This window comes from Dermacentor albipictus, chromosome 10, assembly GCF_038994185.2.
Source record: "Dermacentor albipictus isolate Rhodes 1998 colony chromosome 10, USDA_Dalb.pri_finalv2, whole genome shotgun sequence".
In the NCBI taxonomy this organism is placed as follows: domain Eukaryota; kingdom Metazoa; phylum Arthropoda; class Arachnida; order Ixodida; family Ixodidae; genus Dermacentor; species Dermacentor albipictus.
In genome coordinates, this window is record NC_091830.1 from 82,735,034 (window position 1) to 82,741,033 (window position 6,000).

Sequence of the window (6,000 nt, forward strand, 5' to 3'; positions counted from 1 at the left end):
AAAAATTGACAGAGACGTCCGTAAGATTATGTAAATTTGTTAGCACAAAAAAGAAAAACATAAAAGTAAATTAAAAAAAAAACGTCTTTGCCTAGGATTCGAACATGCGACCTCTCGATTCCTAGCCCGGCATCTTACCACTGCACCACCCCTGACATGCTCTTCGAGTGTACGTTTTGTCCATGTGAACAGTACGACGTGCTGATGCGCTGGTGTTTACATTTGCATTTTGAGAGCCAAGATCCGCTATCACTCCACCGCGTCAAGTGCCGCACCTCTAGAAGAGCAAGAGTGTTCGTACCATCGACAAGCACATAGTGCAGTGCTAGAACATCGATTTAGATGTACGATATCCATATTAAATAAGAAATTCAGAAATAGACAACGTTGACTTTTAGGGTTATTACTGCTAGTTTCGACAGTTGTCTCTCGTTCTTTACACTTTTGAGCGCGCATATAATTCGTGTGTTCAATGCAAAATAGCTACATAAACATTCGTGGATGAGAGTTCTTTCTGACAGCATACTGGCTTCTCACGGCAGCACTGTATCAGATTAATGAGACCCGAGCGAGACAGCTTTTCACGCAACTTTGTGGAACAACCGAAATCTTCTTTTCCGCTTCGCATAAGCTTGTGAAATATTCCTGGGAAATTAACTAATGTGTCACTGTAACAGCACATGTAAGTCCGCAGGCCTGTGTGCCACATCTTACCAAAAAAAAAAAACGGATACGCAGCCATTCCCGCAGATGGTATGATTTTGATCAGCGGCCGATTTTGAGGAGGCCGGTAGGGCGTTGCTGGTGCCGCGTCGTCACGGCACAATTATAACTATTCGCCACGTCGACTTTAATACCGGTGTCGGTGCCATCGGTGTCAGCATTGCCGGCTTCAGAGAAGCGCGATTGAATACCGCGCAGGAGAAAAGTACAGTGTACACTACCGATGCAAAAACATACAATTTTAAAGGACCGCGACGGGAAGCGCTTCTGTTGTGACTTCGGAACTCTTGGCCGTCGCGACCGAATGTTTCTGCTGCGACGTCAGAATTGGTGTCGTAACGTCGGAGTCGCTGTCAGGATATAAAGCTGTTGTTCCGACTTCAGAACTCTTGTTGTCGCGACAGAATGCTTCTGTTGCGAAATCAGAATTTCTGTCGTAACGTCAGAAATGTCTCCCAATTAAGAAATGTCAACAACTTCTGTCGTACAACAGAATTTCTGTAGTTGCGACAGGAATTCCTTTTGTCTTTTTCAACCGGGCACTACAGAAGCTTGTCGCATCACACAATTTCAGTGCACTTCTGTTGTCATCATTGGGTATATGTTGCGGCGATAGGTTTCCGTTGTGGAACAGTTCTCTGTAGTACAACAGAAGTTTGTCCATTACTTCAGGAACACTTCTGTTATGACAACTGGGGGCCTGTTGCAATGATAGGTTTCTGTCGTACAACAACATTTTTCTGTAGTACAACAGAAGTTGGTCGCATTACATCAGGAACACTTCTGTTGTGACAATTGGGGGCCTGTTGCCACAATAGGTTTCTGTAGTATTTCAACAGCTCTCTGTAGCACTACAGAAGTTTTTCGGGTTACTTCAGGAGTATTTCTGTTGGGACAACAGGGTGCCTGTAGTGATGACAAATTTTTCTGTAGTACTACAAAAATCTGTTGTAGAGCTTCAGCTTTCTGTTGTAACAACAGACATACGACAGACTGTACTTCTGTAGTAGCAACAACAAATGTCTGTTGTACATCAGAAAAGTCTGTCGCTCCATCAGGAATCTGTAGTTACTACAGAAAAATCCTGTTGTACAACAGAAATTTCTGTAGTTGCGACAGGAATTCCTGTTGTCTTTTTCAACTGGGTTCCAGTGTACCAATTAAATGTGCACCCGCCTGACGTAATACAAGGACACAGAATACATTCGAGACAGCTGTATCCATAAATATTATTTCCAAGTCGTAGAGGAGAAGAATTGTCAGGAGTCGGCAGACAGGTGAAGCCTGACGCCCGGCATTAACGCCTGGTGGTAGCCTGCTCACACATTTCACATTGGAATAACTTTGCGAGCTTGTCACTAAGTGTCTAATGACGAATCACTACTACAAGTAGCCACTGCGTGGTATGCACTTGCAATATGGAAACTGGTGCCTGCCTACTGCTGAACTGAACCAGCGTCGTTTCACGTCACAATGAGACTCGCACAGCGCAACGCGTTTCCTACTACCTGAGCCATTTAAATTGCGAATTATCGCTGCTTCTCAAGTGCACGGAGCAAGAATAATAAAGAATGAACGTCAGTTGTCACCTTAATCTGGCCTACATAGCCTTGGCTGCACCTCCGAGATGGATTACATATCACTTGTTGACAATGTTATCAAGCTTCACTTAGTTCATTTTATGTTTCTCAGTTCTGGCCCCTTTCTGAGCGGGTGCATGTGTGTTGCTTTTTTTTTCTCTCTCTCTACTTTGACACTTGTTTTACGTGAAGGTAGTAGCAGCATGCGATGCATTTTGCCCAGTTAAGCTCTCCACCCCCCCTCAAGAACACATATATAACCAGTTTGCATGTATTTTCACACACTGGTTGATATATAACGGTCTCCTAGCGATATATCCTTGAATACGCATGTTTTGTGAACGGTGGGTAGCCTATGCGGTGTGACTAAAGTAAGATGGCCTTACGAGTTCAAGAGATGATTGCCCTAGAGTAGCGGTCGGGTATTACGCACCACCAAGATTCTCAACTGCACAGCTCAAAGGACTTACATGCACAATCCCACATCTTGTCGCTCGCTGCTATTTGTCTACGTAATGTCATGTTCACACTTACCTGTGTTCCACATGTTGATGAAGCAGTTGGTACTGTTGATGACTGTGCGGCGAATGTAGTGCCCGTCACAACAACACAAATGTTTTTCTTGCCACGCTCCCAGCAAAATCCGTTAAGGCCCACTACAACAAAATTTCTGTTGCGTTAAATTCAGGATAAATTGCAAGTGTATAATCTAGAATCAATGTTGGAAAAGTCGCAAGGCTGGCAATCGCCTAATTTTGTTATCAGAAGCTGTTAAACAGCGCGTATGCAGATGACGCGTGCAGCTGGTGGCAAAAGTGGTAGCGATGCGGATGTGGCTGATATTGAAGAACCGTACGCAACTGTTCATCGATCAGTTGCGCCTAGGCCGCCACGCGCATTGGCCGCTCATGATTTGCGAGTTGACGGGCGTTATTCTCGGTGGGCGGTATCACTGTTGCGCTGTTGATTTAAGCTGCTGCTAGAATGCCGAGGCCTTGTGCGGCCTTCGGCTGCTGGAATACGTACTCGAACACGAGGGATGACTGTGCCGTACACAGCACTGTGTAGATGAAAGCCGAACACATCTTTCCTGTCCCAGCTTTCAGAATGCAAATATGCACCGCGGCGCCAATTGCGACGCGGTGCAGCCGATGCACACAAAGCATGTTACTGCAGTTGACGAAGCTGCACACGCTATGATTTAACAGATCTTACGCTTACCCATCAAGATCTGCTTGGCAAACGCTTTTTGCTCAACGACTCTAAGTGATGTAAGCCGCGATGTCGCACGAAAACCGAAGTTGTATTCAGGGTTGATGTTGTCGTGCGATCATTTCCGGTAGTGCATCGTCTTCAAGACATTCCGCGCGTCTCTACATGGGATGTTTTGAAGTAGACGAACGAAAGCCTTTCTGACACAGCTCGAGAAACGAGCAGGAAGCGCATGCTGCATTTGTCACGAAGGTGAACCCGACGTAGTGACCAGGCAGTCTGGCCCGGCCTGCCTGGCCGCGAGTTACGGGTACCTAATTAGCACCGAGCCACTCTGCACTGGGTGTGCCGAGCCTCAGCTACTTGTCACCCTTTACTACAGATAGCGGTAGTGATCTGTTCGGTCGACTAGTCCGTCAGTTTCAGCGTGTCAGGCAGTAGCCGGATGAAGACGAATACGTCCTGCCAGAGTCGCTAAGATCGCTAAAATTTTGGCCTGGACTTTAAACATTATCTCAAGCAGTTTGTCTTACCAGTACTTTCCTAAGGGGTTGAGACCTGGGTGCTTACGAAAAGGGTACTACTTTAATTGAGGACCATGTAACGAGCTATGGGAAGAAGTACATAGGGAGTAACGTTAACGGATAAGAAAGAAGCAAATTGGGCGGGGCAACAAACGCGAGTTAATGTCATCTTAGTTAAAATCAAGGAACAATAACTGGGCATGCGCAGGGCGTGTAATGAGGAGGGAAGATAACCGACGGTCAATAAGGGTTACGGCCTGGATTCGAAGAGAAAGGAAGCGTAGCAGGGGGCGGCAGAAGGTTAAGTGGGCGGATGAGACTGAGAAGTTTGCAGGGACAACATGGCCACATTTAGCACATGACCGCTGTAGTTGGAGAAGTATGGGAGAGGCCTTTGCCCTGCAGTGGGCGTAGCCAGGCTGATGATGATGATGATGATGACGACGACGACGACGATGATGATGATGATGATGATGATGATGATGATGATGAAGCAGTGTGGCGATCAGCTGTTATAGCAGCGCAAGCGCACAACTGCGCAGCGAGCAAGCGCTTCTCTATTTGCCGAAGGCGCTCAAGCAACAAGCTTGCTTCAGTGAAAGCGAACTCTATATAGGCCTTCATGCTTCTGGTCAGCCAACCTAACGCGCGATGCACCTTATTGCAGTGGACCCAACACACGATAGGGCATGTTCCATTCCCTGCAAGCCATACTAGAATGTAAAGCATCCCATTTTCGCTGATTTAGTCTAGCTGCGCCATGTGTCATTGCGTCCGGGTTAAGCCGAACTATATCCGCGCGTTTAACTTGTCCACCCCAATGCACTCTACATCGAACAAAGGCAGAACGCATCGAGGCTGTGCGGTTAAACGTAGACAACTAGATAAAGAAAACTGGTTGGACTCCCAGAATTCCTTGCATTAGGAAAGCATCGCGTACGCGCAACGACGCTGGCATAGCGCACGAAGCAGCTAGCAAAGTGTATTACTAACCCTGTGGCTAGCAGACATGCGGGACGTCTTCACTGATTGGTAGGTTTCAACGGTATGTAAGCAAGGAACGCAGACGGCCAGGGCACTGGTTTTCTATAGTACCGAAAGAACGTCACTTTGGACGACTGGTAATGGCGGCATTTTTTTTTTCACTTTCGGTATTAAACTGGCATTGACCCTCGATAGGCATGGTAGCATAGATATGCTTTTCTTGGATTTTGCAAAGCCTTCAAAACGTTCATCATAGTAAACTCATTTTCAAACTTCAAACAATAGGCATTCCACAAACACTTGTCTGGATTTCAGCCTACGTGAGTAATCGCAAACAATGCGTTGATATAGCGGGGTAACGCTCAGGTTGTCCTCCGGTCACATCCATTGTATCTCAGGGCCGCCTGTAAGGCCCTTAACTGTTTATATTGTATGTTAATTATAGTGTTGATGTTTTTCGCCCTGGTTCATCATAGTAAACTCATTTTCAAACTTGAAACAATAGGCATTCCACAAACACTTGTCTGGATTTCAGCCTACGTGAGTAATCGCAAACAATGCGTTGATATAGCGGGGTAACGCTCAGGTTGTCCTCCGGTCACATCCATTGTATCTCAGGGCCGCCTGTAAGGCCCTTAACTGTTGATATTGTATGTTAATTATAGTGTTGATGTTTTTCGCCCTGGTGTAGAAGTAAGATTGTTTGCTGACGATTGTGTTTTGTTTAAAGAAATTACTTTGACTAACGATTACAACGATCTCAACACTAGTCTGGGCCATATATATCAATGGTGTGTAATATGAGGAATGACTCCACACGAGCGAATGCTTCTGCCTTCCAGTAACTCGCCAAAAAATGCAAATACGTACATATTAGGGTCTTCACCATTAGAAGACTTACGTTGCTATAAATATATCTGTGTAACACTCACTTCAAACCTATCTTGAAATCTTCATTTTGATAATGTTTGTCCATC